Source organism: Petromyzon marinus, chromosome 56, assembly GCF_048934315.1.
Source record: "Petromyzon marinus isolate PM22_M1 ecotype Great Lakes invasive population chromosome 56, UKy_Petmar_22M1.pri1.0, whole genome shotgun sequence".
Taxonomy (NCBI): domain Eukaryota; kingdom Metazoa; phylum Chordata; class Hyperoartia; order Petromyzontiformes; family Petromyzontidae; genus Petromyzon; species Petromyzon marinus.
The window spans coordinates 11317532-11337245 of record NC_133722.1 but is presented as its reverse complement, the minus strand read 5'-3'; the positions used below and the strand labels follow the sequence as shown (position 1 = coordinate 11337245).

The following is a 19714-nucleotide window of genomic DNA, read 5'->3' as shown; positions in this document are numbered from 1 at the left end:
CACTGAGACTCTCATAGGGTTCAGTGTTAATCATTGAGACTCCCACAGGGTTCATTGTTAATCAGTGAGACTCCCATAGGGTTCAGTGTTAATCAGTGAGACTCCCACAGGGTTCAGTGTTAATCAGTGAGACTCCCATAGGGTTCAGTGTTAATCAGTGAGACTCCCACAGGGTTCAGTGTTAATCAGGGAGACTCCCACAGGGTTCAGTGTTAATCACTGAGACTCCCATAGGGTACAGTGTTAATAACTGAGACTCTCATAGGGTTCAGTGTTAATCAGTGAGACTCCCACAGGTTTCAGTGTTAATCAGTGAGACTCCCACAGGGTTCAGTGTTAATCAGTGACACTCCCATAGGGTTCAGTGTTAATCAGTGAAGCTCCCACAGGGTTCAGTGTTAATCAGTGAGACTCCCACAGGGTTCAGTGTTAATCAGTGAGACTCCCATAGGGTTCAGTGTTAATCAGTGAGACTCCCACAGGGTTCATTGTTAATCAGTGTGACTCCCACAGGGTTCAGTGTTAATCAGTGAGACTCCCACAGGGTTCAGTGTTAATCAGTGACACTCCCATAGGGTTCAGTGTTAATCAGTGAGACTCCCACAGGGTTCAGTGTTAATCAGTGAGACTCCCATAGGGTTCAGTGTTAATCAGTGAGACTCCCACAGGGTTCAGTGTTAATCGGTGAGACTCCCATAGGGTTCAGTGTTAATCAGTGAGACTCCCACAGGGTTCAGTGTTAATCACTGAGACTCCCATAGGGTATAGTGTTAATCAGTGAGACTCCAACAGTGTTCAGTGTTAATCAGTGAGACTCCCATAGGGTTCAGTGTTAATCACTGAGACTCTCATAGGGTTCAGTGTTAATCAGTGAGACTCCCACAGGGTTCAGTGTTAATCAGTGACACTCCCATAGGGTTCAGTGTTAATCTGTGAGACTCCCACAGGGTTCAGTGTTAATCAGTGAGACTCCCATAGGGTTCAGTGTTAATCAGTGAGACTCCCACAGGGTTCAGTGTTAATCGGTGAGACTCCCATAGGGTTCAGTGTTAATCAGTGAGACTCCCACAGGGTTCAGTGTTAATCACTGAGACTCCCATAGGGTATAGTGTTAATCAGTGAGACTCCAACAGTGTTCAGTGTTAATCAGTGAGACTCCCATAGGGTTCAGTGTTAATCACTGAGACTCTCATAGGGTTCAGTGTTAATCATTGAGACTCCCACAGGGTTCATTGTTAATCAGTGAGACTCCCATAGGGTTCAGTGTTAATCAGTGAGACTCCCACAGGGTTCAGTGTTAATCAGTGAGACTCCCATAGGGTTCAGTGTTAATCAGTGAGACTCCCACAGGGTTCAGTGTTAATCAGGGAGACTCCCACAGGGTTCAGTGTTAATCACTGAGACTCCCATAGGGTACAGTGTTAATAACTGAGACTCTCATAGGGTTCAGTGTTAATCAGTGAGACTCCCACAGGTTTCAGTGTTAATCAGTGAGACTCCCACAGGGTTCAGTGTTAATCAGTGACACTCCCATAGGGTTCAGTGTTAATCAGTGAAGCTCCCACAGGGTTCAGTGTTAATCAGTGAGACTCCCACAGGGTTCAGTGTTAATCAGTGAGACTCCCATAGGGTTCAGTGTTAATCAGTGAGACTCCCACAGGGTTCATTGTTAATCAGTGTGACTCCCACAGGGTTCAGTGTTAATCAGTGAGACTCCCACAGGGTTCAGTGTTAATCAGTGACACTCCCATAGGGTTCAGTGTTAATCAGTGAGACTCCCACAGGGTTCAGTGTTAATCAGTGAGACTCCCATAGGGTTCAGTGTTAATCAGTGAGACTCCCACAGGGTTCAGTGTTAATCGGTGAGACTCCCATAGGGTTCAGTGTTAATCAGTGAGACTCCCACAGGGTTCAGTGTTAATCACTGAGACTCCCATAGGGTATAGTGTTAATCAGTGAGACTCCAACAGTGTTCAGTGTTAATCAGTGAGACTCCCATAGGGTTCAGTGTTAATCACTGAGACTCTCATAGGGTTCAGTGTTAATCAGTGAGACTCCCACAGGGTTCATTGTTAATCAGTGAGACTCCCATAGGGTTCAGTGTTAATCAGTGAGACTCCCACAGGGTTCAGTGTTAATCAGTGAGACTCCCATAGGGTTCAGTGTTAATCAGTGAGACTCCCACAGGGTTCAGTGTTAATCAGGGAGACTCCCACAGGGTTCAGTGTTAATCACTGAGACTCCCATAGGGTACAGTGTTAATCAGTGAGACTCCAACAGGGTTCAGTGTTAATCAGTTAGACTCCCATAGGGTTCAGTGTTAATAACTGAGACTCTCATAGGGTTCAGTGTTAATCAGTGAGACTCCCACAGGGTTCATTGTTAATCAGTGAGACTCCCTCAGGGTTCAGTGTTAATCGGTGAGACTCCCATAGGGTTAATTGTTAATCAGTGAGACTCCCGCAGGGTTCAGTGTTAATCAGTGAGACTCCCATAGGGTTCATTGTTAATCAGTGAGACTCCCACAGGGTTAAGTGTCACTTTGGGAAATAAGCATAATGCTTGGGCAGGTTTTCTAATATTTGACTTGTGAATATATTCGAAACACGCAAGATCAAAAACACTTTAAATTAGATTAAACACGTTTTGTGACTTCACATGATAGGTTATAATCCACGTTAAAATAATAGACGTTTGAAAAGTAAACAAATTCAAGTAAAATGCATTGCCCGTGTATGCAAGCTACATAGATTAGCATCATGCTACAGGTATACACGTATTTAATACACACAGTACATCTGGCTAATTTCCCAATTGCTGATGTTAACACAGTGCTCCAGATACTAATTTTCTGACGTTATCATTCCCCCATTCCATGCATCCCTATGAGTCAATGTTTAGAACTTTTTTACAAAATGGAACGTTGTAAAAAGGCAGCCATTTGGTCAAATGATGCAGCATCCATTTCAATTTGTAAACCCAACATTTGGATGGGTCCACTTCAATGCAATCAATAGAAACTCATAACTACTTACCTGTCCTAACAAACATTATTTTGGGAGATGTAATATTCAGTGATGATGATTATGCATATTATTTTACGCGATACACACCATGATTCACGTATATTTTTTGCAGAATTGATTGTTCCTGCATCACAGCAACCAATTGAGGCTACAAAACTAAATGAAACACCAACCAAACAAGGTAAGGATTGGAGTGTGGTAAGATAGTCTTGACGCCTGTTTTAATGCATACATATGGTTTAAATATTTTCCATAATCTGTTTGAATTTCATCACTGATTAATGTTCTATATTTACAGAAGATTGTGCTTTAGGCTGGTCTGACTGGAACGATGATCAATATCCTGATGAAGAAAATGGCGGAGATGAGGAATCCTACCCAAAGATTATAGACTCGGGGAGAGAAGTCTGTCAGCCTGACTCATCAGTGGAAAAAAATGACTGCAAAGCAGAAAGATTCCCGAATGCCCCATGGGAGGAATTGGGCCAGATGATCACTTGTGACCAGAGCACAGGCTTGAAATGCTCTAATAACGATCCGAACTATTTGCCATGTTACAACAAGGTCAGATTATGCTGCTCCAGAGCAGGTGGACCCCCTGCACCAACTCCATCTAAAGCAAGCCCAGGTACCATTCTGGAATTAGTTGCAAAATCACATGGATAATATATTAAATGCCATCATTCGTAATTGAGTGTTTTTGGGTTATATCAGGTAAATGTGTATTTAAATGCACCACCACCTGGCATAGCCAATCAGTGAGGTTTGCACTATTCCCCCAGAACCAACTGCATCAAAGGACAAGACACCTGCACCTCCAACCTCTGGCATCAAGGAGCCAGGACCCTCAAACCCAGAAGGGTCAGGTGTGTCCATGCTCTAAGAATATATATACACAGGATGTATAAGGTTCATCATCAAATCACGCAAAATGCGACTACATTTTTAGATCTCAGAGACGAAGTATGATTGTAACTGGATGGTATGAATGGGTGACCACGGCAGCTAACATGATTTATAAACTGAAAGTTTTAGGCTGCAGAGGTCTGAATGCTAAACTCATTTTTTGTGCTGTACGTCCATGCTCCCACGTCTTTTAAATGTACATTCTTTCAAGATCTATCCCTTTCTCTTCTTTCAAAGTAACACCGAAACCACCGGTTGAGGAAAAGCCAATAAAGGCAGCATCAGAAGAAAGTGGCCCTCCTCCTCCAGAACCAACTCCATCGAAGGAGAAGTCACCCCCACCTCCAACCTCTAGCAACAAGGAGCCAGAACCATCGCCCGCAGAAGGTCCAGGTGTGTTCATTTTGTAAGAGTATATATATACAGGATGTATACTACTTAGGATCAAATCACACAGATTGTGACTGAATTCGGTAGATGCTAGAAACTAAACATGGTGACGCATGAATAATTTTAGATGGGCGACTACCTGCAAGATTATTTATCTGCATAATTGATGTCATAAGGCTGAATATTTACAATGTGGACTACAGAGGTCAGAATGCCAGAACCCTTTATTGTGCTGTACTTCCATGCTTCCCTGTCCATGATTCCCACACTCGCACTAAAGAGAATGATGAAGCACGGTCAAATAACCTCACAAACCCAGACAGCGTGGGGAGGCTTTAATTTAACAGTGGATTGGCAAACCTGTACATTATTTTGGAACTCTTTCCAGTAACTCATTTGAAATGCAGATTAAAAGTATCGTCTGAAGGTTGTTTACAACTATTTGCAAGGGGTAATTGGGAATACATGCACAATCTTCATTCTATCAACATCCATCCCTTGCTTTTCTTTCAAAGTGACAACGAAACCCCCGGTTGAGGAAAAGCCAACAAAGCCAGCTCCTGAAGAGAGTGGCGCTCCTCCTCAAGAACCAACTGCACCGAAGGACAAGCCACCCCCACCTCCAACCTCCGGCAACAAGGAGCCAGAACCATCACCCCCAGAAGGGCCAGGTGTGTTCATTTTATATGATTATATATACAGGAAGTATACTGCTTATGATCAAATCAAACAACGGGACTTAATTTGTTAGATCTCAGAAACTAATTAAGACATGCTTATGGATAGGTGTTGGATAGCTGACAATCTGTGTAACAGATGTCATAGGCTGAATATTTACAATATAGACTTCACAGAGCAGAATGCCACACCTCTTAATTGTGATGTACTTCCATGCTCCCTCATCGGACGTTCAATAAACCCCACTGAAGAGCATGATGAAGGATGGAAAAATAACTCCCCCAACGCAGACACCGTGGGGAGGATTTAATTGACCAGTGTATTGGCAAACAGCTATACATGATTTATAACTTTCAAGTAAATTATTCGTAATGCAAATTGAAAATATCGACTGAAGGTTGCTTACAACATTTTACAAGGTTCAACTGAAAATTCATGAGCAATCTAAATTCTGTCAACATCCATCCCTTGCTTTTTTTTCCAAGTGACACCCAAACCCCCGGTTGAGGAAAAGCCAACAAAGCCAGCTCCTGAAGAGAGTGGCGCTCCTCCTCAAGAACCAACTGGAGCGAAAGACAAGACACCCCCACCTCCAACCTCCAGCAACAAGGAGCCAGAACCATCACTCCCAACTCCAGGCCCAGGTACCATATTGGAATTAGTTGCAAAATCAAATATGGATAATATATTAAATGCAATCATATGTTCAATTAAAGCCACAATATGCTCCGGTAGGGTCGGGACATTGCCGGTTACAAAAATCCATCGTAGGGTCCTGAAGCATTGCAAAAGTGTGATTTTGTCCTGCTTTATAGTCTTCTGGTCCCATACTTGGCTCATTTTACTGGAACAGGGTGGGATTAATGAACTCTAGGCTGTGTTCGTAGCAGAATAGTAGTAACTTACTGAGCAGTAGGTCTGCTTGTTACCGCGTGAAACTACCAACTATGTGGGCAGTGCTGGTGATTAAGGCAGCGTATCTACGTAAAAGTGGGTCATGCTAACAGAAGGAGTTGGCAGCTCACTGTTCTTAAGCTTTGAGCCTCCACAACATTCTAAAGGTTTACGTACGGTTAACTCAGGATGAAGAGACTCATTGTTTACTTCCTGTGCAAAATGATATTCAAAGTTTGTATTACGCTCATAGCAATGGAGCATTCATAGTTTTGATAAAAAAATTTAGCTTTCAGAACATTACCATGGAGAAAAAGGAGTTGATATATATAGTAATCGTTTGAAGGTTGATTTAAAATGTATCTTTGCAGAAGACTGTACTCCAGGCTGGTCTGATTGGTACGATGAGCAATATCCTGATGAAGAAAATGGCGGAGATGAGGAATCTTACCAGAAGGTCATAGCCTCAGGGAAAGTGGTTTGTCTGCCTGACTCACCAGTGCAAAACATTGAATGCAAAGCAGAGAGATTCCCCAATACCCCATGGCAAGAATTGGGGCAGACAATAACTTGTGACAAGAATAAAGGACTGAAATATGTAAATGAGGATCAAGGAGGACTGCCATGTTACAACTACAAGGTCAGATTCTGCTGCTCCAGAGCAGGTGGACCTCCTTCACCAAGTCCATCTTCACGAAGCCCAGGTACATTAGTAAAATTAGTTGCAAAGCACATGGTTAATATATTGATATCATCATATCCATGATGTTTTCTGGGTTAGATCGCATAAATATAAATTAGTTTTTAACTCCGCTACCACCCGACACAGCCAATTAGTAAGGTTTGCGCTCCTCTTCCAGAACCAACTGCATCGAAGGACAAGACACCCGCACCTCCAACCTCCAGCAACAAGGGGCCAGAACCATCACCCCCAGAAGGGCCAGGTGTGTTCCTTTTGTAAGATTATATATATACAGGACGTACTGCTTAGGATCAAATCAAACAACGTGACTTAATTTGTTAGATCTCAGAACTAATTACGACTTGCTTATGGATAGGTGTTGGATAGGTGACAATCTGTGTAACAGATGTCATAGGCTGAATATTTACAATATGGACTGCACAGAGCAGAATGCCACACCTCTTTATTGTCATGTACTTCCATGCTCCCCATCCCACGTTCACTAACCCGCACTGAAGTGCATGATGAAGCATCATCAAATAAGCCCCCCAAAGCAGACACCGTGGGGATGATTTAATTGAGCAGTGTATTGGCAAACAGTTATACACGATTTTGTATAACTTTCAAGTAAATTATTCGTAATGCAAATTGAAAGTATTGCCTGAAGTTTGCTTACAACATTTTACAAGGTTCACCTGAAAATGCATGAGTAATCTGAATTCTGTCAACATCCATCCCTTGCCTTTTCTTTCAAAGTGACACCGAAACCCCCGGTTGAGGAAAAGCCAACAAAGCCAGCTCCAGAAGAGAGTGGCGCTCCTCCTCAAGAACCAACTGGACCGAAGGACAAGACACCCACACCTCCAACCTCTGGCAACAAGGAGCCAAGAAACGACACCCCCTGAAGGGCCAGGTGTGTTACGTTTGCAAGTTTAAAAAAATATTTTTAAGTTCATACCGGCCATATAATATTTACGATCAAATAGCACAGAATGTGCATACATTTCTCAGATCTCAGAAACGAAATAGTGTTGCCATGGTTGGCAGGAAAATGTGACCACATCCATAACATGTGTCATAGTCTCCATGTTATAGGCTGCAGAGGGCAGGATAACACATTCCTTTATTTTGCTGTAAATACATGCTCCCAAGTCAATGCAAAATGCCTTCTGTCATCACCAATCCCTTGCTTTTCTTTCAAAGTGACACCGAAACCCCCGGTTGAGGAAAAGCCAAAAAGCCAGCTCCTGAAGAGAGTGGCGCTCCTCCTCAAGAACCAACTGCACCGAAGGACAAGACACCCCCACCTCCAACCTCCGGCAACAAGGAGCCAGAACCATCACCCCCAGAAGGGCCAGGTGTGTTCATTTTATAAGATTATATATACAGGAAGTATACTGCTTATGATCAAATCAAACAACGGGACTTAATTTGTTAGATCTCAGAAACGAATTAAGACTTGCTTATGGATAGGTGTTGGATAGGTGACAATCTGTGTAACAGATGTCATAGGCTGAATATTTACAATATAGACTTCACAGAGCAGAATGCCACACCTCTTAATTGTGATGTACTTCCATGCTCCCTCATCGGACGTTCAATAAACCCCACTGAAGAGCATGATGAAGGATGGTAAAATAACCCCCCCAACGCAGACACCGTGAGAAGGATTTAATTGAGCAGTGTATTGGCAAACAGCTATACATGATTTAGTATAACTTTCAAGTAAATTATTCATAATGCAAATTGAAAATATCGACTGAAGGTTGCTTACAACATTTTACAAGGTTCAACTGAAAATTCATGAGCAATCTAAATTCTGATTTAAAGCTTTCGTGACTGCAGTAATTCATATTCTTAGTTTTTTCGGTAAAGTCACGTTGAAGAGAAACAACAAAATAACAAAATATATATAAAACAATAAAAAATTCTCACGACGTTTCGACCATAACTCAACTCGAAATAGATGGCAAGATACCTTTTTTGGATGTCCTAATTAAAAAGAGACCTGATGGTTCAATGAGCCACTCTGTCTACAGGAAAGCTACCCATACGGATGCTTATCTGAAACCGGATTCCCACCACCATCCATCACAGAAGAATTCTCTCATCAAGACTCTGTATCATAGAGCCCAATGCATATCCGACCAGGAACACATAAGCAGTGAACTCAAGCACGTACACCAAGCTCTTAGGGCTAATGGTTACTCCGACTATACAATCCGCAAAGCTATCACTCAAACCATGAAGAAGAACCCTCTTGAGGAGCCTTTCAAAACCATTACTTTACCCTACATTGCTGGGATCACAAAAAAGATCTCCAAAATCTTGAATAAACACAAGATCCAGGTCCGTTTCAACACATTACATAAAATCCGTGATCTGGTTCCGTCTGTAAAAGATGTGATTCCGGACATACAATACCCTGGTGTCTACAAACTAAGTTGCCTCTGTGGTAGTAGTTACATTGGAGAAACCAAACGCCATGTCTCGGACCGCATTCGTGAACATAAAGCAGACCTTAAACACGGTAGGACCAACACCTCGGCCGTAGCAGATCATTGTTCTAATTCAGTAGGCTCACATGCCATTGACTTTTCCAAGACGGAGGTTCTTTGTAAGCCATCTGGCTTCCATGAGAGATTCGTTCATGAGGCTATCCACATATACAAGCAGAGACAATTTCAACCGAGAAGATGGATTCTATCTTAGCAATCATTGGAAAGATTTGATAAATCATTTCAGTTCTTGATTGATTGTTCACGCTTACAGTGGCTTTCAGACAGCATACATTATAAAAAATTTCGTCTCCCCCCTCTTTTCAAAAAAAATAGATGGACTAGTCCTGGGCAAACTGCCAATCGCTGCGCGTGACGCCAACGTTTTTTATAAATAAATAAATGTGCCGTTTAAAAATAAATTTATGCAAACCAACACACCTGATGATGACCGTTTGAGTTATGGTCGAAACGTCGTGAGAATTTTTTATTGTTTTATATATATTTTGTTATTTTGTTGTTTCTCTTCAACATGACTTTACCGAAAAAACTAAGAATATAATCTAAATTCTGTCAACATCCATCCCTTGCTTTTTTTTCCAAGTGACACCCAAACCCCCGGTTGAGGAAAAGCCAACAAAGCCAGCTCCTGAAGAGAGTGGCGCTCCTCCTCAAGAACCAACTGGAGCGAAGGACAAGACACCCCCACCTCCAACCTCTGGCAACAAGGAGCCAAGAAACGACACCCCCTGAAGGGCCAGGTGTGTTACGTTTGCAAGTTTAAAAAAATATTTTTAAGTTCATACCGGCCATATAATATTTACGATCAAATAGCACAGAATGTGCATACATTTCTCAGATCTCAGAAACGAAATAGTGTTGCCATGGTTGGCAGGAAAATGTGACCACATCCATAACATGTGTCATAGTCTCCATGTTATAGGCTGCAGAGGGCAGGATAACACATTCCTTTATTTTGCTGTAAATACATGCTCCCAAGTCAATGCAAAATGCCTTCTGTCATCACCAATCCCTTGCTTTTCTTTCAAAGTGACACCGAAACCCCCGGTTGAGGAAAAGCCAACAAAGCCAGCTCCTGAAGAGAGTGGCGCTCCTCCTCAAGAACCAACTACACCGAAGGACAAGACACCCCCACCTCCAACCTCCGGCAACAAGGAGCCAGAACCATCACCCCCAGAAGGGCCAGGTGTGTTCATTTTATAAGATTATATATATACAGGAAGTATACTGCTTATGATCAAATCAAACAACGGGACTTAATTTGTTAGATCTCAGAAACGAATTAAGACTTGCTTATGGATAGGTGTTGGATAGGTGACAATCTGTGTAACAGATGTCATAGGCTGAATATTTACAATATAGACTTCACAGAGCAGAATGCCACACCTCTTAATTGTGATGTACTTCCATGCTCCCTCATCGGACGTTCAATAAACCCCACTGAAGAGCATGATGAAGGATGGTAAAATAACCCCCCCAACGCAGACACCGTGAGAAGGATTTAATTGAGCAGTGTATTGGCAAACAGCTATACATGATTTAGTATAACTTTCAAGTAAATTATTCGTATTGCAAATTGAAAATATCGACTGAAGGTTGCTTACAACATTTTACAAGGTTCAACTGAAAATTCATTAACAATCTAAATTCTGTCAACATCCATCCCTTGCTTTTTTTTCCAAGTGACACCCAAACCCCCGGTTGAGGAAAAGCCAACAAAGCCAGCTCCTGAAGAGAGTGGCGCTCCTCCTCAAGAACCAACTGGAGCGAAGGACAAGACACCCCCACCTCCAACCTCCAGCAACAAGGAGCCAGAACCATCACTCCCAACTCCAGGCCCAGGTACCATATTGGAATTAGTTGCAAAATCAAATATGGATAATATATTAAATGCAATCATATGTTCAATTCAAGCCACCATATGCTCCGGTAGGGTCGGGACATTGCCGGTTACAAAAGTCTATCGTAGGGTGCTGAAGCATTGTAAAAGTGTGATTTTGTCCTGCTTTATAGTCTTCTGGTCCCATACTTGGCTCATTTTACTGGAACAGGCTGGGACTAATGAACTCTAGGCTGGGTTCGTAGCAGAATAGGAGTAACTTACCGAGCAGTAGGTCAGCTTGTTACCGCGTGAAACTACCAACTATGTGGGCAGTGCTGGTGATTAAGGCAGCGTATCTACGTAAAAGTGGGTCATGCTAACAGGAGTTGGCAGCTCACTGTTCTTTAGCTTTGAGCCTCCACAACATTCTAAAGGTTTACGTATGGTTAACTCAGGATGAAGAGACTCACTGTATACTTCCTGTGCAAAATGATATGCAAAGTTTGTATTACGCTCATAGCAATGGAGCATTAATAGTTTTGATTAAAAAAATAGCTTTCAGAACATTACCGTGGAGAAAAAGGAGTTGATATATATAGTAATCGTTTGAAGACTGATTTAAAATGTATCTTTGCAGAAGACTGTACTCCAGGCTGGTCTGATTGGTACGATGAGCAATATCCTGATGAAGAAAATGGCGGAGATGAGGAATCTTACCAGAAGGTCATAGCCTCAGGGAAAGTGGTTTGTCTGCCTGACTCACCAGTGCAAAACATTGAATGCAAAGCAGAGAGATTCCCCAATACCCCATGGCAGGAATTGGGGCAGACAATAACTTGTGACAAGAATAAAGGACTGAAATATGTAAATGAGGATCAAGGAGGACTGCCATGTTACAACTACAAGGTCAGATTCTGCTGCTCCAGAGCAGGTGGACCTTCTGCACCAAGTCCATCTTCACGAAGCCCAGGTACATTAGTAAAATTAGTTGCAAAGCACATGGTTAATATATTGATATCATCATATCCATGATGTTTTCTGGGTTAGATCGCATAAATATAAATTAGTTTTTAACTCCGCTACCACCCGACACAGCCAATTAGTAAGGTTTGCGCTCCTCTTCCAGAACCAACTGCATCGAAGGACAAGACACCCGCACCTCCAACCTCCAGCAACAAGGGGCCAGAACCATCACCCCCAGAAGGGCCAGGTGTGTTCCTTTTGTAAGATTATATATATATACAGGACGTACTGCTTAGGATCAAATCAAACAACGTGACTTAATTTGTTAGATCTCAGAACTAATTACGACTTGCTTATGGATAGGTGTTGGATAGGTGACAATCTGTGTAACAGATGTCATAGGCTGAATATTTACAATATGGACTGCACAGAGCAGAATGCCACACCTCTTTATTGTCATGTACTTCCATGCTCCCCATCCCACGTTCACTAACCCGCACTGAAGTGCATGATGAAGCATCATCAAATAAGCCCCCCAAAGCAGACACCGTGGGGATGATTTAATTGAGCAGTGTATTGGCAAAGAGTTATACACGATTTTGTATAACTTTCAAGTAAATTATTCGTAATGCAAATTGAAAGTATTGCCTGAAGTTTGCTTACAACATTTTACAAGGTTCACCTGAAAATGCATGAGTAATCTGAATTCTGTCAACATCCATCCCTTGCCTTTTCTTTCAAAGTGACACCGAAACCCCCAGTTGAGGAAAAGCCAACAAAGCCAGCTCCAGAAGAGAGTGGCGCTCCTCCTCAAGAACCAACTGGAGCGAAGGACAAGACACCCCCACCTCCAGCAACAAGGAGCCAGAACCATCACTCCCAACTCCAGGCCCAGGTACCATATTGGAATTATTTGCAAAATCAAATATGGATAATATATTAAATGCAATCATATGTTCAATTCAAGCCACCATATGCTCCGGTAGGGTCGGGACATTGCCGGTTACAAAAGTCTATCGTAGGGTCCTGAAGCATTGTAAAAGTGTGATTTTGTCCTGCTTTATAGTCTTCTGGTCCCATACTTGGCTCATTTTACTGGAACAGGCTGGGACTAATGAACTCTATGCTGGGTTCGTAGCAGAATAGGAGTAACTTACTGAGCAGTAGGTCAGCTTGTTACCGCGTGAAACTACCAACTATGTGGGCAGTGCTGGTGATTAAGGCAGCGTATCTACGTAAAAGTGGGTCATGCTAACAGGAGTTGGCAGCTCACTGTTCTTTAGCTTTGAGCCTCCACAACATTCTAAAGGTTTACGTATGGTTAACTCAGGAGGAAGAGACTCACTGTATACTTCCTGTGCAAAATGATATGCAAAGTTTGTATTACGCTCATAGCAATGGAGCATTCATAGTTTTGATTAAAAAAATAGCTTTCAGAACATTACCGTGGAGAAAAAGGAGTTGATATATATAGTAATCGTTTGAAGACTGATTTAAAATGTATCTTTGCAGAAGACTGTACTCCAGGCTGGTCTGATTGGTACGATGAGCAATATCCTGATGAAGAAAATGGCGGAGATGAGGAATCTTTCCAGAAGGTCATAGCCTCAGGGAAAGTGGTTTGTCTGCCTGACTCACCAGTGCAAAACATTGAATGCAAAGCAGAGAGATTCCCCAATAGCCCATGGCAGGAATTGGGGCAGACAATAACTTGTGACAAGAATAAAGGACTGAAATATGTAAATGAGGATCAAGGAGGACTGCCATGTTACAACTACAAGGTCAGATTCTGCTGCTCCAGAGCAGGTGGACCTTCTGCACCAAGTCCATCTTCACGAAGCCCAGGTACATTAGTAAAATTAGTTGCAAAGCACATGGTTAATATATTGATATCATCATATCCATGATGTTTTCTGGGTTAGATCGCATAAATATAAATTAGTTTTTAACTCTGCTACCACCCGACACAGCCAATTAGTAAGGTTTGCGCTCCTCTTCCAGAACCAACTGCATCGAAGGACAAGACACCCGCACCTCCAACCTCCAGCAACAAGGGGCCAGAACCATCACCCCCAGAAGGGCCAGGTGTGTTCCTTTTGTAAGATTATATATATACAGGACGTACTGCTTAGGATCAAATCAAACAACGTGACTTAATTTGTTAGATCTCAGAACTAATTACGACTTGCTTATGGATAGGTGTTGGATAGGTGACAATCTGTGTAACAGATGTCATAGGCTGAATATTTACAATATGGACTGCACACAGCAGAATGCCACACCTCTTTATTGTGATGTACTTCCATGCTCCCCATCCCACGTTCACTAACCCGCACTGAAGAGCATGATGAAGCATCATCAAATAAGCCCCCCAAAGCAGACACCGTGGGGATGATTTAATTGAGCAGTGTATTGGCAAACAGTTATACACGATTTTGTATAACTTTCAAGTAAATTATTCGTAATGCAAATTGAAAGTATTGCCTGAAGTTTGCTTACAACATTTTACAAGGTTCACCTGAAAATGCATGAGTAATCTGAATTCTGTCAACATCCATCCCTTGCCTTTTCTTTCAAAGTGACACCAAAACCCCCGGTTGAGGAAAAGCCAACAAAGCCAGCTCCAGAAGAGAGTGGCGCTCCTCCTCAAGAACCAACTGGACCGAAGGACAAGACACCCCCACCTCCAACCTCTGGCAACAAGGAGCCAAGAAACGACACCCCCTGAAGGGCCAGGTGTGTTACGTTTGCAAGTTTAAAAAAATATTTTTAAGTTCATACCGGCCATATAATATTTACGATCAAATAGCACAGAATGTGCATACATTTCTCAGATCTCAGAAACGAAATAGTGTTGCCATGGTTGGCAGGAAAATGTGACCACATCCATAACATGTGTCATAGTCTCCATGTTATAGGCTGCAGAGGGCAGGATAACACATTCCTTTATTTTGCTGTAAATACATGCTCCCAAGTCAATGCAAAATGCCTTCTGTCATCACCAATCCCTTGCTTTTCTTTCAAAGTGACACCGAAACCCCCGGTTGAGGAAAAGCCAACAAAGCCAGCTCCTGAAGAGAGTGGCGCTCCTCCTCAAGAACCAACTGCACCGAAGGACAAGACACCCCCACCTCCAACCTCCGGCAACAAGGAGCCAGAACCATCACCCCCAGAAGGGCCAGGTGTGTTCATTTTATAAGATTATATATACAGGAAGTATACTGCTTATGATCAAATCAAACAACGGGACTTAATTTGTTAGATCTCAGAAACGAATTAAGACTTGCTTATGGATAGGTGTTGGATAGGTGACAATCTGTGTAACAGATGTCATAGGCTGAATATTTACAATATAGACTTCACAGAGCAGAATGCCACACCTCTTAATTGTGATGTACTTCCATGCTCCCTCATCGGATGTTCAATAAACCCCACTGAAGAGCATGATGAAGGATGGTAAAATAACCCCCCCAACGCAGACACCGTGAGAAGGATTTAATTGAGCAGTGTATTGGCAAACAGCTATACATGATTTAGTATAACTTTCAAGTAAATTATTCGTATTGCAAATTGAAAATATCGACTGAAGGTTGCTTACAACATTTTACAAGGTTCAACTGAAAATTCATTAGCAATCTAAATTCTGTCAACATCCATCCCTTGCTTTTTTTTCCAAGTGACACCCAAACCCCCGGTTGAGGAAAAGCCAACAAAGCCAGCTCCTGAAGAGAGTGGCGCTCCTCCTCAAGAACCAACTGGAGCGAAGGACAAGACACCCCCACCTCCAACCTCCAGCAACAAGGAGCCAGAACCATCACTCCCAACTCCAGGCCCAGGTACCATATTGGAATTAGTTGCAAAATCAAATATGGATAATATATTAAATGCAATCATATGTTCAATTCAAGCCACCATATGCTCCGGTAGGGTCGGGACATTGCCGGTTACAAAAGTCTATCGTAGGGTGCTGAAGCATTGTAAAAGTGTGATTTTGTCCTGCTTTATAGTCTTCTGGTCCCATACTTGGCTCATTTTACTGGAACAGGCTGGGACTAATGAACTCTAGGCTGGGTTCGTAGCAGAATAGGAGTAACTTACCGAGCAGTAGGTCAGCTTGTTACCGCGTGAAACTACCAACTATGTGGGCAGTGCTGGTGATTAAGGCAGCGTATCTACGTAAAAGTGGGTCATGCTAACAGGAGTTGGCAGCTCACTGTTCTTTAGCTTTGAGCCTCCACAACATTCTAAAGGTTTACGTATGGTTAACTCAGGATGAAGAGACTCACTGTATACTTCCTGTGCAAAATGATATGCAAAGTTTGTATTACGCTCATAGCAATGGAGCATTCATAGTTTTGATTAAAAAAATAGCTTTCAGAACATTACCGTGGAGAAAAAGGAGTTGATATATATAGTAATCGTTTGAAGACTGATTTAAAATGTATCTTTGCAGAAGACTGTACTCCAGGCTGGTCTGATTGGTACGATGAGCAATATCCTGATGAAGAAAATGGCGGAGATGAGGAATCTTACCAGAAGGTCATAGCCTCAGGGAAAGTGGTTTGTCTGCCTGACTCACCAGTGCAAAACATTGAATGCAAAGCAGAGAGATTCCCCAATACCCCATGGCAGGAATTGGGGCAGACAATAACTTGTGACAAGAATAAAGGACTGAAATATGTAAATGAGGATCAAGGAGGACTGCCATGTTACAACTACAAGGTCAGATTCTGCTGCTCCAGAGCAGGTGGACCTTCTGCACCAAGTCCATCTTCACGAAGCCCAGGTACATTAGTAAAATTAGTTGCAAAGCACATGGTTAATATATTGATATCATCATATCCATGATGTTTTCTGGGTTAGATCGCATAAATATAAATTAGTTTTTAACTCCGCTACCACCCGACACAGCCAATTAGTAAGGTTTGCGCTCCTCTTCCAGAACCAACTGCATCGAAGGACAAGACACCCGCACCTCCAACCTCCAGCAACAAGGGGCCAGAACCATCACCCCCAGAAGGGCCAGGTGTGTTCCTTTTGTAAGATTATATATATACAGGACGTACTGCTTAGGATCAAATCAAACAACGTGACTTAATTTGTTAGATCTCAGAACTAATTACGACTTGCTTATGGATAGGTGTTGGATAGGTGACAATCTGTGTAACAGATGTCATAGGCTGAATATTTACAATATGGACTGCACAGAGCAGAATGCCACACCTCTTTATTGTCATGTACTTCCATGCTCCCCATCCCACGTTCACTAACCCGCACTGAAGTGCATGATGAAGCATCATCAAATAAGCCCCCCAAAGCAGACACCGTGGGGATGATTTAATTGAGCAGTGCATTGGCAAAGAGTTATACACGATTTTGTATAACTTTCAAGTAAATTATTCGTAATGCAAATTGAAAGTATTGCCTGAAGTTTGCTTACAACATTTTACAAGGTTCACCTGAAAATGCATGAGTAATCTGAATTCTGTCAACATCCATCCCTTGCCTTTTCTTTCAAAGTGACACCGAAACCCCCAGTTGAGGAAAAGCCAACAAAGCCAGCTCCAGAAGAGAGTGGCGCTCCTCCTCAAGAACCAACTGGACCGAAGGACAAGACACCCACACCTCCAACCTCTGGCAACAAGGAGCCAAGAAACGACACCCCCTGAAGGACTAGGTGTGTTACGTTTGCAAGTTTAAAAAAATATTTTTAAGTTCATACCGGCCATATAATATTTACGATCAAATAGCACAGAATGTGCATACATTTCTCAGATCTCAGAAACGAAATAGTGTTGCCATGGTTGGCAGGAAAATGTGACCACATCCATAACATGTGTCATAGTCTCCATGTTATAGGCTGCAGAGGGCAGGATAACACATTCCTTTATTTTGCTGTAAATACATGCTCCCAAGTCAATGCAAAATGCCTTCTGTCATCACCAATCCCTTGCTTTTCTTTCAAAGTGACACCGAAACCCCCGGTTGAGGAAAAGCCAACAAAGCCAGCTCCTGAAGAGAGTGGCGCTCCTCCTCAAGAACCAACTGCACCGAAGGACAAGACACCCCCACCTCCAACCTCCGGCAACAAGGAGCCAGAACCATCACCCCCAGAAGGGCCAGGTGTGTTCATTTTATAAGATTATATATATACAGGAAGTATACTGCTTATGATCAAATCAAACAACGGGACTTAATTTGTTAGATCTCAGAAACGAATTAAGACTTGCTTATGGATAGGTGTTGGATAGGTAACAATCTGTGTAACAGATGTCATAGGCTGAATATTTACAATATAGACTTCACAGAGCAGAATGCCACACCTCTTAATTGTGATGTACTTCCATGCTCCCTCATCGGACGTTCAATAAACCCCACTGAAGAGCATGATGAAGGATGGTAAAATAACCCCCCCAACGCAGACACCATGAGAAGGATTTAATTGAGCAGTGTATTGGCAAACAGCTATACATGATTTAGTATAACTTTCAAGTAAATTATTCGTAATGCAAATTGAAAATATCGACTGAAGGTTGCTTACAACATTTTACAAGGTTCAACTGAAAATTCATTAGCAATCTAAATTCTGTCAACATCCATCCCTTGCTTTTTTTTCCAAGTGACACCCAAACCCCCGGTTGAGGAAAAGCCAACAAAGCCAGCTCCTGAAGAGAGTGGCGCTCCTCCTCATGAACCAACTGGAGCGAAGGACAAGACACCCCCACCTCCAACCTCCAGCAACAAGGAGCCAGAACCATCACTCCCAACTCCAGGCCCAGGTACCATATTGGAATTAGTTGCAAAATCAAATATGGATAATATATTAAATGCAATCATATGTTCAATTCAAGCCACCATATGCTCCGGTAGGGTCGGGACATTGCCGGTTACAAAAGTCTATCGTAGGGTGCTGAAGCATTGTAAAAGTGTGATTTTGTCCTGCTTTATAGTCTTCTGGTCCCATACTTGGCTCATTTTACTGGAACAGGCTGGGACTAATGAACTCTAGGCTGGGTTCGTAGCAGAATAGGAGTAACTTACCGAGCAGTAGGTCAGCTTGTTACCGCGTGAAACTACCAACTATGTGGGCAGTGCTGGTGATTAAGGCAGCGTATCTACGTAAAAGTGGGTCATGCTAACAGGAGTTGGCAGCTCACTGTTCTTTAGCTTTGAGCCTCCACAACATTCTAAAGGTTTACGTATGGTTAACTCAGGATGAAGAGACTCACTGTATACTTCCTGTGCAAAATGATATGCAAAGTTTGTATTACGCTCATAGCAATGGAGCATTCATAGTTTTGATTAAAAAAATTAGCTTTCAGAACATTACCGTGGAGAAAAAGGAGTTGATATATATAGTAATCGTTTGAATACTGATTTAAAATGTATCTTTGCAGAAGACTGTACTCCAGGCTGGTCTGATTGGTTCGATGAGCAATATCCTGATGAAGAAAATGGCGGAGATGAGGAATCTTACCAGAAGGTCATAGCCTCAGGGAAAGTGGTTTGTCTGCCTGACTCACCAGTGCAAAACATTGAATGCAAAGCAGAGAGATTCCCCAATACCCCATGGCAGGAATTGGGGCAGACAATAACTTGTGACAAGAATAAAGGACTGAAATATGTAAATGAGGATCAAGGAGGACTGCCATGTTACAACTACAAGGTCAGATTCTGCCGCTCCAGAGCAGGTGGACCTCCTGCACCAAGTCCATCTTCACGAAGCCCAGGTACATTAGTAAAATTAGTTGCAAAGCACATGGTTAATATATTGATATCATCATATCCATGATGTTTTCTGGGTTAGATCGCATAAATATAAATTAGTTTTTAA

The 19714-nt window shown here is 42.4% G+C and overlaps 1 long non-coding RNA gene across 1 annotated transcript in view; it reads left to right on the top strand.

Annotated features, from left to right (window-relative positions):
- LOC142905660 (uncharacterized) overlaps positions 1 to 17997 on the top strand; it is a 295347-nt gene extending 277350 nt beyond the window's left edge. Inside the window, exon 5 of the long non-coding RNA XR_012929695.1 lies at positions 12642 to 17997. This is a non-coding gene — a long non-coding RNA (uncharacterized LOC142905660). The remainder of the gene's footprint in view (positions 1 to 12641) is intronic.
- Positions 17998 to 19714: the final 1717 nt, after the last annotated feature.